This window comes from Prionailurus viverrinus, chromosome B1 (assembly GCF_022837055.1).
Source record: "Prionailurus viverrinus isolate Anna chromosome B1, UM_Priviv_1.0, whole genome shotgun sequence".
NCBI lineage: Eukaryota > Metazoa > Chordata > Mammalia > Carnivora > Felidae > Prionailurus > Prionailurus viverrinus.
Window position 1 is genome coordinate 126,291,723 of NC_062564.1, and position 20,313 is coordinate 126,312,035.

At 36.4% G+C, this 20,313-nt stretch overlaps 1 protein-coding gene across 2 annotated transcripts in view; it reads left to right on the forward strand.

Moving 5' to 3' along the window:
* UNC5C (unc-5 netrin receptor C) overlaps positions 1 to 20,313 on the forward strand; it is a 351,607-nt gene that overhangs the window by 70,139 nt on the left and 261,155 nt on the right. The window lies entirely within an intron of this gene.

The window sequence follows — 20,313 nt, forward strand, 5'->3', positions numbered from 1 at the left end:
ACCCCAAGTGCGTCTCTGATTCAGAGTCTATGTTCCCACATGTTGCCTGTGATTGTGGATCCTTCAAGGGGTCCCTGGAGTTTGTCATCATCTTTAAGTCCGTTTCCAGAGGAGAATATAAAGACACTTCTTAATTTAAAATTAGATTACGCCTTCATCTTCAGGAAAGCAGAGACATTTCCCCTAAGCTGCAAGTATACTGGGCAGGAGGTAGAAACCCAAGATGACTCCCAGATGGAGCTGTGTGTTAAAGTGCAAAGCAGGCTGTGGGAAAGACAAAAAGGTGGAAACTCCTTCATCAGAAATGTGTTTGGTGATATAGGTGTACGGACATGCATTAAATATCAAGGCATTGTAAAGCAAACATAAAATGTTACAAACCAGGAAGAGCTAATCTGTGGTGGAAGAAGTCAGAATAGTAGCTACCCTTGGGGCTGGGTGGCGCTTAGAAAACAGCACAAGGGAGCTGCTGTGATTCCCGTAAGCTTCCCTTTCTTAAACTGGTGCTGGATAGGCAGATGGGGTCAATTTGTGAAATTTATTGAGCTCTATGTTATAATCCATGTATTTCCCCGGGATTTTTTTGTTATACATTATTTTTATTTTATACTTTTGCTTACATACCAGGTATTTCTTTTTGTACATTTCTGGTCTTTAAGGTTTCAGTTTCTTTCCAGTCCTTCCATGTCTTTTTTTTTAAACTATATGAACAAAGTGTGTGTGTGCATGTGTGTGCACGCATGTGAGCATGTGTGTGTGTGTGTGTGTGCGCGCGCGAAGCCCTGTTTGATTGCATCTCAACTTTGTGGCAGAGGTCCAGTCACAGAAGGCAAATCAACGCTGCAGAATGCAAGCACATTTTTGTGCGATATAAACAAAGTGGGAAAAAATAATAACACTAATGGTTTCTGAATGAAAGGAAAACATCAAGTCCAGAAACATTGAAGGAAGAATTTATCATTGACGACTTAGGTGATATAAGCAAGGAATTTGATTATATGAAATATCACTGTCTTCAACACAGAGAAAATTGAAGGCAGAGGAAAAATGTGTTGTGTGATTGTAGCCTACCAGGGTTGAAAAACCCTGTGATCTATGTAAAGGAGTTGGACCTTGAAAAGAAACAGATTGTCAGGTGGGAACTATTATCCTAACAAACATTTCCCTTCCAGAATTCTGCCATTCTGAGACTCCATGCTGACCTTACTCTCTCATAATTAAGTCTGTCATGGCTACTGTCTTCCCCCCGTGAAAGTTTTCAATACAAATGATATTAGACTTGGAATATGCCATAGAGGAGCAGAGATTTAATATTTCTTGAGTAATTTCGGCATAGGTCACTGCCTTTGAAAATCTGCCTGTATGTGACCATCTTAATAAGACTTCATCTTTTGATAGCTTTTTTGACAATGAATACTTAACAATGGGTCACCTCAATTCGATGTAAAGTTACACCTGTATCAGGAGAACATGAAAGAAAATTAAACCTTTGTTAAAGACAGATGAATTCTAAATGGAATTTGCTCTTATCGCAAAATCTGAAGATAAACACAGGGAAATTTCCCAGTAAAAAGAGAGAAGGATACAACACATTGTTCATAAAGCATAAAGAAGAAACAGGCTCTCAAGAGTCCAAAAGGAAATATAGTGCTTAGCTGTATAATGAAGACTTCAGTATTCACAGGTGAACTTCCCATTCACAGATGTAAAAGTAAAACAGAATCCCCGGTTACCACAGATGGAGATAAGGCAGAAATCTTAGGCAAGTGTATCTTTATTAAAATCAGGTTGCAGATATTTGCAGTACAGCAGGTCTCTGATCACTTGTTCCAAGGGGAAGTTTTAAGGCAAATGAAGTTTTAAGGTGAATAGAAAGTCAAAACACAAAAAATAGAAGATTTGGAACTAATTACCATCAAGTGAGCCTATCATCAGTTTATATTTCGAGGAACATATTAGAAGTTAAATTCCAAATGCTCTGTTCTGATGGCAGCAAAATATATGATATTTGAGTAACGGTTTTCTTATTAAACAATTTATGATCTTTTTATTTCAGTAAAGCGTAAAGGACATGATCAGAATTTGCTACAGATAAACGACAGCTTTGTTGAACAGGAACGTATTTTTTTTTTAATTTTACAACAATAGAATGGGCCAAATATCCCTTGTAAATTACATTAATGAGATAGATTGCTACTTTTAATGGAGGCTCTGTGCTCTACGCACTGCCTTATGCAGATTTGCTAGTTAATAAGCCTGAACAGTGTTTCTGTTCGTGGAAAATGAATCTGAAACGATTGTCAGATTATCTGTTTGGCATGCCTGGCTGGTGTCTGGAATGGCACTTTGCTAATGTGCTATTACTCAGTGTCATTAACCCACACAAATGATTGAAAGGTGAATTTATATGTGTATCATGGGGCTCAGCACAAGGAACAGGCTGCAGTGAAATGATGCTCCAAAGGATAAAATGAGCCATTCATTTTGGATTTCCATTCTTTAGTCTCCATGTCCTCACTCAGACACATACGATATTTAAATATATGGAGAATAAAAAGACAAAGCTATCACCTAAAAAACACAACTTGGCATTGCATCCGTAGCTTAAAAGTAATATAGTGGAAACATGAATAGTTGTTTATCCCTCACTATCCGCATATCTGAGGGATCTTGGCAAAAAAAAAAAAAAGGCAGGTAAATACTTTAGAACTTACTTCATATAAGAGTATTTTGGAAACGTTAATTAGAAAAGTAGAACTCATGATGGAAATGTGAAATGAAAGGATTTTCACTCCTTCATCATAGGAATTTAATTTACACTTTTGCGGATTAATTAAAGTACGTTAGCGTGGAAAATATTTTTTTTTCTTTAATAACGCATCTATGACAGACCGTTACAGCAAAGCCAGTAAGTGGAAGCTATGAAATATTTTCCATTTTGGTCTTTTTATTAAGTCTTGTTTGATATTCCTTCAGCAGATATTTTTTTTTTTTAATTTTTTTTTTTCAACGTTTATTTATTTTGGGGACAGAGAGAGACAGAGCATGAACGGGGGAGGGGCAGAGAGAGAGGGAGACACAGAATCGGAAACAGGCTCCAGGCTCTGAGCCATCAGCCCAGAGCCCGACGCGGGGCTCGAACTCCCGGACCGCGAGATCGTGACCTGGCTGAAGTCGGACGCTTAACCGACTGCGCCACCCAGGCGCCCCTTCAGCAGATATTTTGATATGTGTGCAGGCTTTCAAATTCCAAGGGCTTTGGAAAGTTTGAATAGGTTTATAAATAATGAGATGTACACTTATTCTTAAAGAAATAAATAGAAAATATGCAGAATATGCTCTGTGGTTCCTATTTTCTGCAGAGTTAGATTTTTTTTAGATTTAACAGACACTTGAGGCCTTTATTTATTTATAGTTATAATATACTTCTATTATTTTTATTCATCCAAATTTAAACCAAAATCACCATTTCCAAGGAAAGTCTTTTTTTCTGCCTTTATTTTCAGCCTCCTCACTACTGGCTTGCTGTGCATCCCTCTCCTTCTCTTGGCCTTCATTAAAATAATCAGATTTAAGTTTCAGTCCTTTTTCCTGTATTTAAATTTAAGAAGTTGTATGATGGATATTTTTAAATTTTCTAGTTTGGCTTTATTTTACTTAGATAATGGTTTCCATCTTTGTATCTCTTCTTTGATAAGAATAAAAATATTATAGTGCTTCCCGACACTCACAATAGATAGCTAGAACTTTTTCAGCACTATTAATCTATCTTGTTGAGAGATTAAATATTTCATACTTGTTTTTTCTTTTTTTTAAGAGTGCATGTCCTTGCAATTTAGAAAGAATAATTAGTAATTTCTGCCTTGCTAAGCAAATAGACCGTAGCGTAATTTGCACTTGGTGGAAATAAGTTTTCTTTATCATCTTCCTAAAATATTTAGCAAACCAGAATGTTGTTTATTTTCCTACTGTAGTAATAAATGTTTATTAAGCATAAAATTTGATAACTAGCTGAACCATCTCAAAACCTATTATGAAATTGCCTTCCTTTGTTTTGTGTACTCGCTTATCATGACTTGAGTATCCTAACATGACAACTGGTTCCCACAGAGCAAGTGATCTCACAGGGAGCACGAGGGCAAGCAGGGAACCACACTGCCTTTTACAACCCACTCTGTAAAGATCTACACCTTCCCATCCACCTTATTCTGTTCATTAGAAGTGAGTCACTACATCCAGTCCACACTCAATTAAAATGCAGTTAGGGAGGAGCACCAAGGAACATATCTTAAAACCATTTGTTTATTAAGACAGAAAAATATCTCTAGTCACTGAAATTAACACTATAATGAGATTTATTAATGGCTTTTAAATGTATAAATAGTATGAGTTTCCTTTGAGCATTGAGATTTTTTTTTTTTTATCTTATTTACCCTTGTATCCATAGCTCAACCCAAACATAGATTCTGGCAGGTACTAGTAGGTGCTGAAAATCTATAGAATTAATTAATGTCTCCAAAGGTTGGAATACATTTTCTAAACATTTAAAGTTTTACTGCCAATATTTTATTCTTCTTGCTCTGTTTTCAATAATGTTACCTAAAGGAAAATAGAATTAAATGGGTTTATTCCTTTTATTTTTATTTATTATTTATTTTTTTAAGTTTATTTATTTTGGGAGAGAGAACACATGCAAGCAGGGGAAGGGTAGAGAGAGAGGGAGAGAGAGAATCCCCAACAGGCTTCTCATTGTTAGTGCGGACCTGGATGCAGGGCTCAAACTCATGAACCGTGAGATCATGAAGAGTCAGCCACTTAACTGACTGAGCTGCCAGGCACTCCTATTCCCTTTAATTTTAAACATTATCTCTAAATGTTTTAAGTGTCCCAATTTTTCTCCTAATTCCTGTCCAACTTATGTGTAGTTTCTGTGTAGTATATTATATGTAGATTATTCTTAATATATCTTATTTATTGTCTATTACCTTTACTAGATTTTGAGCTCCATAAAAGCCAAGATTTTTGCCTGTTTTGTTCAAGGTAGTGTCGCCAGCACTAGGCTGTTGTTCAGCATAGCATAGGCACTCTATAGATGTTTATTAAATGAATTAATTAAAATATTCACTGAGCTAACGAGGTCAAAACCTTAACTTATCATTTGCAAAGAGTTAGTTTAGACACAGTTATACTTATTTGGAAATCTTCAAAATACCTTTCCTTGTCTCTCAGCTGAAGTTTTCAGTTTATAAGTAAACATTTATTTTTGAAACACACACTTATAGCCGTTGCCCTGATACAGACCCATTGGGAATAACCCAGTTTACTTGATTATCTTCTTGGCACCTAAGAAAAGGTAGGGTGAGATTTGGGGAAGTCCAATATTATAGTCAAAATATGGTAAAGAGAAGCCCTGAGTACTTGTGAAGAGGCACCAAGTAGAGGAAGATTGGTACATGCCCTGAAACATGGGAGAAATCACTCATTTGTAGCTCTGGTCCTGAAATTAGAAAGGAAATAAAACGTGCAAATCCAAACCATTGCTTTTTTTTTTTTTTTTTAATCCTAGGTACTTTGGGTCCATTTATATATATTTGTCACCATTAGGTTTTCTAATTTCTAGGATATAAATTGCTGTAGATCCTAAAATACACTACTGAATATTCTTTATTCATTTTTATCCATCCCACATGTTACCCAAAATGATAGTGCAGATCTACCTTAAAGAACCACTAAATGTGTTCAGAAAGGATGGGTGTAAGAGAAAGACTGTTTGCCTTCCTTTTTACATGGAAGAAAAGGCAGTATATATGGTGGAGCTAGAACATTTTTTGTGAAATCCACATGATGGCATGGTGTACCACAATGATTCATATACTTTTATTTTTTTATTTTTTAAAATTTATTTATTTATTTATTTATTTATTTATTTATTTAGTGTGTGTGTGTGTGTGTGTGTGTGTGTGTGTGTGAGAGAGAGAGAGAGAGAGAGAGAGAGAGAGAGAGAGAACAAGCAGGGGAGGGGCAGAGAGAGAGAAAGAGAGAGAGAATCCCAAGCAGGCTCTGCACTATCAGCATGGAGCCCAACATGGGGTTTGAACTCATGAACTGTGACATCATGACCCAAGCTGAAACCAAGAGTTGGGTGCTTCACGGACTGAGCCACCCAGGCGCCCTGATTCATATAGAGTTCAGAGGTGCTTCAGAGACCAGGTATTCTAATCTCCTGTTACTGCGTCAGAGAATTTGGGTAATTATCTACATTAAAGCGTGTTGATAGACAGTTTTCAGTTCAGCCTCTTCCTTCATTTTTTGGGAGATGGAAGTTTTGGGCTTCAGTGTGGCATGAGAAGCTATCCCCTGACAGAAATGGTTGATGTAGGGACTGACTTCAAAATAACTTATCCATTTCCACTCATGAGTATTCCTAAGTCTTTGTGGCTGTTCGTTTTAAATTTTTTATTGTTTACTTAACATAGCCTGCTGGTGACCCGTACCATCTTCCTTTGGAACTATGTGTCTTCATAGTAGGATGTCAGGCCATCACATGGTTCTCACTATCGCTGGGGATGGATGCTCAGCCTGGATTATCTCTCTGTGAAAAGCTCTGAAAGAATTTCCTTTTCATTATTTAATACCCAATTATGGTATTTCATTTGAACAGAACTCTTCAGGTTCACTTACTTTGCCCAAGGTTGAAATGTAGCACTTAACCTCATTCAGGAAAGTAGTCAATTTTCTAAGTTCTGAAAATGATTCTTTTATTTATTTATTTTTAATTTTTTTTTTTTTTTTAGTTTCACAACTTCTACAAGAGATTAGTAGTAAGAAACCCTCAATAGACCCAGGCTGAAACAAAAAACTATTTGGAAATTTTTTCATGCTCATGGTAAGAAAATAAGACAGTAATGTATAAAGAGAAATTCAGGGGCGCCTGGGTGGCTCAGTCAGTTGAGCGTCCGACTTCGGCTCAGGTCATGATCTCACTCACAGTCTGTGAGTTCGAGCCCCATATCGGGCTCTGTGCTGATGGCTCAGAGCCTGGAGCCTGCTTCCAATTCTGTGTCTCCCTCTCTCTCTGCCCCTTCCCTGCTCATGCTCTGTCTCTCTCTGTCTCAAAAATAAATAAAAACATTAAGAAAAAAAATTTTTTTTAAATAAAAAAAAGAAATTCAAACAAATAATTCCCATAAATTATTTCAATTACAAAATGATGATGAATTATTTATAATTAAGAAGTGCGTCTTTGACTTTGGTAGTATTATTAGTGAAATGTTACCTTATGTTTAATTATACCTTCTAGTGGAACGTGTGAGCACAGGTGATCATGTTCATAAGTTAAGATTTTAAAATAGCACTATTTTAGATTCTCTTCCTTTCCTAGCTTAAAAAAGGCTTTCACATACCATGCAGATCACTGTCAAATAACAATTCCTAAGGTTCGGGAAGAAACTTCTCTAATCAGACTCTTCTTAATGATGCTGTGCTCAATCCTTGTCCTTTTTACCTGTCTTTGACTAATTCTCATGTCTTAAAGGAAGATGGAATGGCTCTCAAATGCTAAGATTAAAATGCCAGATGCAGCACATGAATCAATTGTAAGTGACAAAAACGAAACAGTAACAATTTCATTTCTGGAGGAACCAATTCCTTATTACGCTGTCTGCCACTGCTACCCCTTGTTGTGGCTCCTCTCAGCAGGCTGACCTCGCCTTCACCAAATATTTTTCCTTACAAGTAAACCAACACAGAGCTTGAAAGCTTTTCAGATGAGCCTGATGTTGTAGTTCAGTATCAATACTTTCCACCTCTAGATATGACTGGGTCACGAAAATGAGAAGCTTCTTGTCATCCACATGTCTAACACTTTTTGATATTTGGTATCGAATTTGGCATATTGGGCAATTTGATAAAAATGGTACCTTATGAATACTAACTTAACTTGTATTGCTCTCTCCATAAGCTCGTATTTTCAGCTTATTTAAGGGTACTTACATTAATATATTTCATCTTGTACTTCTTGAGAAAGCTTGTTTACAGTAAGGATTAGCAATCATTTTGTTAAAATGCTCCTTAATCTATTATTAACTGGATATTAATAACTTAATAATATAGTCATAGAGTTTAAAAATACTTAGGATAGAAAGCTCCATTTCATTCACATATATTTTTCCCTCCCTAGACTGTCCCCAGTGGGTAGGACTTGCTTCTTATTCATCTCTGTGTATGGAGAACCCAACAATGTAGTTTGAAAATGAAGAGTTGGGGGTACTGGGTGGCTCAGTCGGTTAAGCTTCTGACTTCAGCTCAGGTCATGCTCTTGCAATTCTCGAGTTCAAGTCCCACATCGAGCTCTGTGCTGACAGTGCAAAGCCTGCTTGGGATCTTCTGTCTCCCTCTCTCTCTCTCTGCCTCTCTCTCTGTCTCTCTCTGTCTCTCTCTCTCTCTCTGTCTCTCTATATATATCAAATAAATAAATATTTGAAAAAAATGAAGAATCAACATAGGTCTGCTGAGTAAATGAATTATAAGTTAAATGCGTGGAAATGTTGCTATAAGGCATAGGCAGAGATTTGCATTTGCAGTAACCTGAGTGTTACCATAGCCCACATTTTCGTAAACCCCTGTACCCTCTCTGCCTCCCAAGCCATGTACATAATGCAGGTTACTCATGGTTTTTTTGGAGGGTTTTCCAGTACTGTGACTTCTTAGGCTTCCAGCTCTGCCCTCTGCTCTGTGCTTCACTTTCCTGCTTAGAATGGGTGTGTGCATCCTTCCACCTCATGGTTTGTTGTCTGAGCTTCAGCCTCTTCTGGTGCCTTATTCTGTGTTCACCATGGGTGGGCTTCTTGCCTTTTAAGTTAGGAGAGCCCGGTGTCTTCCTAAGCCGAGACCTCTCCTGCCCCTCCATCTTCCTGAGCACCATTCCTCCTGGCAATAGCAGCCGCTTGTTCTCACTTGTTAACGATGCTTCTACACATTTAGCTGCTCCATAGTCCCCGGGACCACTTGTTCCTTGCAAAGGTTGCAGTTTGATCCTGCAGCCTGGTTGCCAATCCAATCACTGACCTGTTTCATCAGCCCTTTCTTTAGCCTCTGTGTGACTGGAAGCCTGGTTTTTCTCCAACATAAAAGCCCAGAGTTTAGCCAGTGGGAGAGCACGACACATTTGAGGGTGGCGGCTGGAGGACTCCGTGCCTCACCAGAAACACATCAAATGATCATCGGAGATATTTCCGGGTTTCCTTGTTTAAAAGGCAGACAGATCAAAGACGGTGCCACCCTCAAAGAGTTGAAGACTAGCAGAGCAGCCTCGAGCCCTTCACCCCTTCATGACCCCTAACACAGTTTATCAACTGTGTGTTATTTCACGTTCAAGTGCCTGAGTGTGGTGACTTCATGGTGTGTGATTTGACTATCCACCTTAATCAAGTAATAGGGAAAATCAAAGAGTACACTTACATATACACTTAAGTTTCCTGAATATACTCATCAACAAGATGTGGGCCATTCATTAATTATTTGAATACATTGGAAGAAAATCGTCCGCATGAGTTGTTTTTAAATTTGCCACACAAACCCAGGAAACATGGTAATAATAATTGTAATTTTTTTTCTGGGGAGGATTTAAAATATTACAGATGTTAATTCTCCTCATTTCATCCAGAAAGCTTTCCCTGGCTTTCCTTTAAGACAGAATTGCCTCCCGTGTGTTTCTAGTACAGAAACTTACCGTTGAACTAGGACTTACTCCTGATGGTTTCAGTTTTGTATTCAAAGTTGAGTTGACTGTGTTCTCCACTATGATGCTTTTAGGCTGATAAGGGCCTTTATAGGCAGGGAATGGGTCTTGCTTATGATTTCATCGCTAGTGCCTAATATAGTACCTGGAACATATTTATCACTCAATAGATATTTCTTGAATCTATAAATAAATCCATAGTGGGCATTGTGCCATTTTGTTCTGTGGCTGGTTGGAATGTCCCATGTTTCCATTTTTCGTTGTCTAAATTTATAATTATTTACTGTGCATCCACTGTGGTGTAATAAGTGTACACATACATATGTCAAACAGAAGGTATTTATGTAGACGTGGAGGGAAAATGAGCCACTATTGAGGAAATACTTTGCCCATCCAATAACAGTTAAAATAGCAGCAATAGCTATTTTTGATTGTGGTTCTATTTTATGGTATTACAGCATATCATATTTTTTTCTCTATTCCCTCACCTAAAAAACCCCAAGGTTCTATCAAGTTGATTGAGGAGAGGATTGTGGGAATCAGTAAACAAGTACAAAGGCAATAAATAGTTCCAACTGCCAATCATATAACCACAAGATAAAAATGAGAAAATCAAAAGAAGTGAAGAAATGTTTCGTCTTATTTGGCTAAGTTTCCTCATATGAAAGGGCATCTGGAGCTAGCTGGGGAAGCAGTTTGATTTTACCAGCAGCATTACAGGCATGGTCAGTATTATCCCCCTGCGTCAGCTCTGATTGACATCCCCCTGTGTGGCAGAGCAGGGTCATACAAGGGATTAGAAAAACACCGGGTTTGAGCTGTGCCATGGCGTTCGGAAGGTTGACCTGCCCAATTAAAGACCCAGAGTTGTTGTTAGTGATTTCTTTTTTGTAGAAAAAGGCTAAGGATAATGTGATGGGAAACAATTCACCTGAGCAGAAAATAGTGAGAATGTATCGTTTTTAACACTACCGTGAATCCCATTTACCACCTTGAGATAATGTTTCCAAGGTAAAACTGAAGTGGTATTTAAGTTAATGTAAATACTGCATTCTCTCTTCTTAATTGTTTTGGATGAGCCAACAATTTATAATTTTGCTTAGGAGAATATTTTTATACCTGCATTTGATGATACTGTATTTATAATATGTATTTTAATCACAAAGAAGGCAATGATTTCTTTGTCTGATTTTTCCTCTTTTGACATCAGTTCAACTCGTTCTTGCCTTTAGCTCTGTATTGGAAAAGGACTGTACCACATCTTACCTTTATGGGAAGAATGAGTCTGACAGTATGTGAGTTATTATAAATTCATGCCTATGCTATTCTTGGAGGAAGAGATGTTTTACATTAAGAAATCTTCCCTTTAAGTCTTTCTGAAAGAATAAACAAAGGACTTGTTTATGTCATCAGAGGGTACTTAACTAGGGTAGAATAGTTAGCCACTGTCAATAATTTAACGTTAAGATTTATGAATATTTTCTGTAATAATAAAATGTGACTTTTCAGAATGTGATATAGCAGAATGTCAGAAAATATCTGAAATATTAAAGCCATCCATTGTGCCTACGTAGAAAATATTGTGCTGTTCATAATTTTTGTGAATAACAAGTTGTCTACATGTAAGGAAAGTAGAAGTCTAAGGTGGCCCACAGGAATACTTCCTTCTGGTGTGAACACCCTGAAGAATCCTTTCCCATTGAGTGTGGGTGGGTCCATGAATAGGATGGGATATAACTGCCATCATTATTACATTATTTGGCAAAAGAGATTTTGTAGCTCTAATTAAGATCCATAAACTGTTGACAGTGAGTTGGCCAAAAGAGAGACAATCACGTTTGCTATTTAACTTACTCCACAGAGAGAAGTTATTATTATAAGTGTTTATATATTACATGTTTATAAATATATATTCTAGATATGTTTACTATTATAATATAGAACTGTAATTACTTCAAATTTAATATTTACATATCCATATGTATAAGTAGAACTCTTTAAAAAGCAAGTTTATCACATGGAAATATGACAAATGCACTTCATACTTTACAAAAATAGTTTGAATTTTGATACACAGGCAGTTTTAGAAGCAGACTTGTAAGGTGTAGTTACCTATGGACGGTCTGGATAAGAGGCTCTCTGGTAACCTGTTACTCTTTCTCCTTTTTAAAAATACAGTTTTCTTACATTTGAACCAAAGAAAAACTCATTTTCACAAGAAACAATGAAATTTTAATTTAGTATCTACCTTAATATATTTTGACTCATTGGCTATTGTGAAAAGTAACTTGAGTTGCTATTTAAAATGATTGGCAAGGTACTTCCTGTTATATGGATTGTAGTTCTCACAAATTCCAAATCCATAAATAAGTAATAAATATGTTACATCCACAGAAAATTATTGAAAAATACTTAGAAAGATATTTGAACGAGTGCTAATTGCATGCAAAATTGAGAACTGCACTATTTAAAGAAATGAATGTGTTCACCACATTGTATTGCAATAAATACTGCCACAATAAATGATTGCTATTCTATAGTGAGTCCTTTAAGGAAATTCTTTTAGGACATCCTGGGATCACATGGTCCACCATCATTGCAATATAATATGAATTAATGCCACATTCAAGTCCCTCATTTACTTCAGAAGGAGTTGGAGCCCACATTAACTGCTCTGTCTCCAATTTTATTATCATTGATAAAACTGTGGGCAGAACCATTCACATGGTTGTTAGCATATTTATAGTTTACAAAGAAGTTTGTCAAATCCATTGCATTGAAGCGACTTGTAATTAGAGTCTATTTGTATACATTTATTGTATTTTGTCCATTTACATTGTGACTTATGGATCTCAAATATTCTCAGTCAATTACATGTGCATAATCATTATTGAACGAAAGTAGACAATGGCAGGTTTGGAGACAATATAGTCTGATACCCTAATGGGCCTTTAAGGGCTTTTAATACCCTGATACTGGAATGATACAGTGTCAGTCTACTGAATTACTGTATGTTTTGATTTTTTATTAATCTTTAGGTACAAGCTAAAGTCAGTACTTAAAATAAATTAACAATTACAATGCCTGTGGAAGGACTTGAATTGAATTCCAGGTGCATTTTACTATATTAAATATAGGAAAAGACTAGGGATTTGAAATTCAGGAGTTGAGAGGGACGAGAAAAACACTGAACCAATGTAGTACTTTTGCCTTTAATAGAAGACAAACTTTCAAATACGACCCAGGTTTCCTTTTATGTTTTTTTTTTTTAATTAAAATAGGTGTAGTGAGTAGACAACCCAGGAAAATTCCTACATGGTTCATTGGAGTCTGAGTAAAAAGGTGCTAGGAATGTCCACATAACTTTTCTGGAACTGCAAGATAAGAGAGGTCAGAAATCTTTTTAGAGCTAGCCAAAGGAAATTGTAATTTTAGAATTCATTTATTTATATATTAGTAGATAAAATCTTGGGATAAAAGTTAAACTGATGGTTATACATTCCTGCTATATCATTTACATTTGGGGCCACTGTGAACTTCAGTAAGTATTCTATTAAATAATAGTAATCATAGCACTGATTGAATCATTATGAGGATTAGAGGAATTAACATGTGTATGACTATATAGCAAGAATGCAATAAAAACCAAATCATTGTGGCTTGGTTGGTTAAACGTCTGACTCTGGATGTCAGCTTAGGTCTTGATCTCAGGATTGTGAGTTCAAGCCCTGTGTTTGGGCTCCATGCTGGATGTGGAACCTACTTAAAAACAAATACAAAATTGTAATTATTCCTTTATTCATTTAAATCAAAATTATCTGTGTGACAGACAAGGTATATTTTTTATAATCAACCTACCCTGAGAAAAAGAGAGTTTTAACTTTGAAAGGCCTTAGAAGCAATTTCCCTAAAGTTTTTCCTGTCTTCAGTTAGCTCTGGTAAGTGGCTGTATATCTTGAGGTTGAGAGGGAAACAATGAGTGACAAACTTTGTAATTTTAGAAAGAAAAAGGAAGAAATGGAAAAAGCAGACTAAAACTCTGTTAGCTTCTGTGAAAAGAGAAACTGATATGTAAAGGACATAATGGAAAATTCTATGGCATGTTTATTTTTCACCTGATTGAAAAATCACATCCAACAAAAAATGCTCTTTACTGGTAGAAAGTTGTGATGTAGACATCCTCTACACTATCTTTTTATTTCAGTGGCCTCTATTTCATGCCCAAAACAGACGCAGAAATGTAATCTTTAATGTAACAAATATTGTGGTACTATTTTCAAATGTAATATTATGAGGCATTTGTATCCTAGGTTCCATTTTTTGTTAGTTTGAAACAACTAAGCCTCTAAAAACAAAATCTGGCCTAGGTTAATAATGAATATTTGGAGCCTCATTTTCTTGTCAGTTGTATTGAAACAATGTCATTAAAAAGTTATAAGTGAGGGGGTAAAATGCAGACACACCCCACATGTTCAAGCAGAAACAAACGTAAAGAAAATATAGATGAAAACACAAAGATACCTTTATCATGAGTAACTATTCTTAGACACCGGATGCTATATCATATATGCTATCTACTTTTTTCTTCCTATTCCTTTTTTTTTTAGTTTTTTTTTTTTAATTTTTTTTTAATGTTTATTTATTTTTGAGACAGAGAGAGACAGAGCATGAACGGGGGAGGGTCAGAGAGAGAGGGAGACACAGAATCTGAAACAGGCTCCAGGCTCTGAGCCATCAGCACAGAGCCTGACGCGGGGCTTGAACTCACGGACCGCAAGATCATGACCTGAGCCGAAGTCAGACGCTTAACCGGCTGAGCCACCCAGGCGCCCCTCCTATTCCTTATGAAACAAATTGATCCTAGATTGCAGATTTTGGACTCACTACTAGGGATAAATTCCCCTACGTTAGCACCACAAAGAAAGCTGTTCATATTTCTAAGTTCTGTAAGAGAGAACTCCAGAAATGGGTTAGCAAGTTTCTCTGTTCAGAGTCTCCTCAGGCTGAAATGAAGGTGTTAGTCTGTGCTGCAATCCCATCCGGGGCTCAAACCTAGGTCTAAGGTCTTTGGTTGTTGGGTAAATTCAATTCCTTCAGTTGTAGGACTGATGTCCCCATTTTCTTGTGGGCTGTCAGTTCTTACAGAGTGAATCTCTTTCTGTCTCTGTCTCACTGTGAATTGCAACCTCTCTCTCTCCAAAGTTTGTGACTGAGGATTCAGAAATAAATAGATAAAAATATCAGTGTGACCCTATTAGCACATGTACTAAAATATTAACAGCATTAAATGCACACATAGAAAATGTCCGTGCAGAACAGAAACCTTTAAGCTGTGTGCTATTGTCTTTTTGGTTCCTTAGAGTATTATTTCTTGTGCCTTTTCCAGACAAATGAAAAGGACTCAAGTGGTAAGAATGCTTGATATGGTCACCACTGTTCTTTGACAGCAAAATTTGGCAGATGCATAATAAGGATAAGACAAAGTTCGATTGTTCATGTTTGTTCATTGAAGAAACATGTTTTCAAAGAGTGTGTCACAAACGTGTGCTCTATATGCAAAGTGGTTCCTTTCTCTACTTATGCAATCCATGTGCATAAAGGTTTGAGGAAGGGAAATAGCAAAATGAGTGTGCTCCTAGTGCTTCTGAATTCAAGTTGAATAAACTCGAAAAACAGTGTCAAGAAGCATGACTTAGATTACTTCGATTACTTTCAAATGTAAGTGGAGACATTTTTAAATTATGTTGAGTGATTTGTAATTCATTCAATAGTATCATGTATATAAAATGCAGAGTATTTTCTTGGCACACTGATGTTAGAGATGAATATAATATCTTATGGCTTATGTTTACCCATACTAAATATTTTTGGTTTTAAATACGTACGGACTTAGAAAATACTCTCATTTGCTTTTAATTTTCTAATAAAAAAATAAATCCCTATCCCATATTTGTACAAGAAATATAATCTTTTAATAGCGTTTGTTTAAATATCTTATCAATGAATGTGTTACACCCATTAAATGTAACAGAATATGCAATTATATTTTTAAAAATGAAACCTTCCTCCTTATACATAGGTACATAACTTCACCTTCTTCAAATTACATGAAATTTCTAATGTCCACATTTGGGTAAGTCTTTGAATATTTGTAACTTCCTTAATACATTTTGGCTCCAAGATTTTTTTTAATTAGGCAGTATCTTTTATCTAAAAATCAAGTCTAAGGAAAGCCATTTACTTCATTTTAAGGGGTTGCATTGAACACTAGAACCAAATTTATCTTTTGCATGCAAAAATTAAGAAAGTCACTGATAATGCACAGACTTAATGACAGTTGAGTTTACCTATTAGTCTGTTTCTACATTGCTTTGGTTAAGTTCCTTCAACTCAGTGAGCTCCCTATGCCTACAACTGACTTTCCTGCAATCCTCTGATCCTACTTACACACCTTTTTCTTACCTTGAGAATTTAAATGTAAAACTAATTTACCTTGTAATTTTGTTTAACTTGAGCAGATTTTCACTTTAATTTTGTGATTTTTATCTCGCTTAGTTGGTGGTCTGCCCCATTTGTTAATATTATATTTGAAATTCATGTTTAATTGCCTTGTTATAATCATTGCCATCATACACACAGCAACTAAAGTTGAGGGTAAGGGTACCTCTATGTGCAATCACTCAATAATATAGGGGGCTATATGTTGTCCCCCTGGGATAAACCCCACAACTGTCACCCACAAGCCTCATGGAGCAGCGGTCATTCTCTTAGCAAATAAACTAACGTCTAGAGCCTGGCTCTCACACTTGTGATGTCAGATACCAGTGGATTTAGTTATCTCTCATGGGTATACTGGGATATCAAAGCCAAATTCCAATTTAAAATGAGAAGCATAATCATTCCATGGAGTAGAATACTTCCATGGACCCTATAGTCTAGATAGATGGGAAATCAAATCATGTGGAATGCCAAGTTATGCATGTACAGTAAGAACTAGTATCTCAAGGACAAGAATATCAAGGTCGGTATGACAAAAGCATTTTCTCTTTGTAGGCAAATGTGCATGGAAAAAGAAGTAATAACATGTTGTTTGGAATCAGGACAAGGAGAATTATATAAATCATATGGCTTTAGGCCATTACACGTAGACACCAAATGCAGTTGAAAAGGTTTTACTAATGGAAAAGGAACAATATAAGCTTCTGCATCTATCTCCTGCCTGGACGTGACTTTGCCAATGGGAAGAAATTCTTGAAGTTTATTGCCCAAAGTTCATACTCTCCTGAACAATGTTTGAAAGATATTTTGAATATTGACCTCTGTGACTCCCCTTTTAACGTGATCCCTGAGTGATTAATGGTCCTTTACCTTCTCCAGGGATTGAGACACTATTTTTAATACATATATACATTTTGCTACCCCTTTCTTGTTCTACTGCATTTCCACTTTATAGTTTAACGTTAAGAAGGCAATATAATTTCTTGTTATTTTCAGTTTTTTAAGGAATATGTCATTCTGGACTGCAAATATTGGTATGTATATTTCTTACTGTCCTTCCCATAGATTTAATTATAAAATTATATATAGATGTTTAACAGATATTTGGATACTGGTATGTTGAAATCATTAGGAAGTGAATTTTTTAGATATGGACATTTAAAGATATATGTATACGTTATTAATGAGAATTGCAACCAGGAAATGATTAATTCTAAGTCAAATTCTATGTTCAAGAACACCCAGATATATTTTGCCAGGTTAAAACGTCAGTCAAGTATACCTGCAGCTAATTACATAGTGCTTCTAACTCACCTCTTCTTCAGTGCATGATTTTCCCTCCTCCACAAATCCCACTTGCTTGTTTTCTTACAAAGCTGCCAAGAAACTGTGAACAAATTTAATGTCTGAATAACTGCTTGCTCTCTTAATGACCTTGAAAAATTACTTGCATCATTAAAAATTCATAGAAAAGAAAGATTTTGAGAAGATTGGCATATGTAATCATAGTACCTTCTGTTATGCTACTATATTATTACAATCTTATGAACTTGAAAAAGTATCTCAAAGACATTAACTTTGCTATGGTTACCCAGTTATATCAAAATTTTCTGATTTTTTTCAGAGAATCTGTATATAGAGAGTAAGAAAGAGAAAAACAGAGAGAAGAGACAGAGTGATGCTTTAATTTTTTGTGATATCTCACAATGACTATTTCGAATTGTCCCACAATTTTTCAAATGAAATATTCCAATTGTTTTTTTTGTAACTGAGGTGAAGTTCTCAGAGTATACAATTAACCATTTATAAAAAATGTTTTCATGTTTATTTATTTTTGAGAGACACAGAGACAGAGCTTGAGTGGGGGAGGGGCAGAGAGAGAGGGAGACACAGAATCCGAAACAGGCTCCAGGCTCTGAGCTGTCAGCACAAAGCCCGACACGGGGCTGGAACTCAGGGACCATGAGATCATGACCTGAGCCTAAGTTGGATGCCCAACCAACTGAGCCACCCAGGCGCCCCTAACCATTTTAAACTGTATAATTTGGTGGCTTTTAGTGCATTCGTAATGTGTCTCTCACTCAAAACTTTTCATCTCCCTAGAAGTCTCTGTATCCAATAAATAGCTCTCCATTCTCTCCTTCTCCCCACTCCCCTGAGCCACTAATATGTTTCCTGTACCTCTGGTTTTGCTTATCCTGGATTTCAGTGCTTTTATTTATAAATATCTATAAATTTAAAATTCTGTGTATGCGTTGATTTTATACCCCATTTTTCTTGAGTAAAGACATTTGGAGGGGAAGGATGTACAATCCTAAGAAGTCCTGGAAACTGGCAAGATCGAAAAGTGTCATCGGAAGAAGTCTTTTGGTGCCTCTCCCACAGCAAGTTCCACACTGTATTGTGTGATATGCTTCCTTGCTTGTCTTCTGAAGTGATTACAGCCTTAAGAGGCTTGTAATCACTATAGCCTAGTGCTTAGCACAGTATCTTCCTAATATTTGAGTGTTTGCTGCTTGTTGAAGGGAGAAGAGAAGACATATAGCTCACTGGTAATATTTTACCTAAAATAATAAAGAGGAAATAATTATACCAGATTCCTTTTTGTCTTTTTTTTTCTTCTTTTTGATTTTCCCCCCGTGTGTGTGTGTGTGTGTGTGTTGTTTTTGAGGTATGCCTTTTCTGAACTTTGAAAAATAAAAAAATTGGCGCCAAAGTGTGTTTATAGAATTAAAATTGACCTTACCTTAATTTATCCAACATTTAGCTTTATTAGCATATATGCAGTGATGATATGTATATGTGTGTATATATATATACACACATATATATACACACATATACACACACACATATATGTTATATGTATCCTATTACATATGTATTATTGTCTATATATGTGTGTATTATTGTCTAATATGAAAAAGAGTTACATTTAATTATCTGGACAAAGCAATCTGATATTATTTTGTCTCTTTTCTTTGTGAAGCGTTCTTTTCTTCTTGGTACATACAACCTCTGTCTTCCACCCTTACCCCCACTTCCTTGCCCAGAGCATCAGTACTCAATTGAGTGGGTTCAGTCAATGAATATTCACCCAGTACTCGAGTAAGATCTAGCATTAGAATAGGTGCCCTAGGGGCACCTGGGTGGCTTAGTTGATTAAGCATCCGACTCTTGATTTTGGCTCAGGTCATGATCTCACAGTTCGTGGGTTCGAGCCCCGCATCGCGCTCCGCGCTGATGGTGCAAAGCCTGCTTAGGATTCTGTCTCCCTCTCTCTGTGCCCGTCCCTACCTCTCTCTCTCTCTTCCTCTCTCTCTCAAAATAAAAAGAATAGGTGCCTTATGGAAAGGGGAGCAAAACTGTATCCAAATAACTTCCTCCTGTATATTTTCCCTAAAATACGGTTTTTATTTTGTGTTCTATAGTGGGAAACAATATCATTTAAAAACTCAATGTTAACCCCATTCGGTTTCATACAAGACAGCTTGCTTCTTCTAATAGACAAATTGCCTACCATAGTGAGTGGTGGGTATTGTTTCAGCAATGAATAAGATAAGTATTTTCCTTTATCTCACCCTTTTTTTCACTTCATGTTGGGAGATAATTCTTCTTGTACTGGCAGATCTGTATGATATGTCTGAAAAAAGTCAATGGGAAATAACAGCCTTTTCGATAATTATTTAAATGTCAGTGTCCATGAGCCTTCATTCTGTGTTGGTTTAGACAGACAGTTCCCTTACAGGTGGGGTATTAGGAGAGTATTTTAATCTTCTGTTTCCAAGGTTCTGTGAAGATAGTGCTACACGTTTGATTTGTGGGCAAGAACAGGTCAATGTTGATTTTACTGAATTCCTAAGGAAATTGTTTTCTGCTCATTTTGAATTTCCTCTGGGTAACACATCACATTATCTTGTATGGGGGTGTCTGCGGCTCACTGCTCAGTGCCATTAACATACATCTGGGCCACCCTTTGTGTGGAACCGTCCCCTGGTGAAACCCTCAGTTGTCTGGGATGGAGAAAGACTGCAATTTACAGAGTCCATTATCACCTCTGGACGTGTAGAATGATA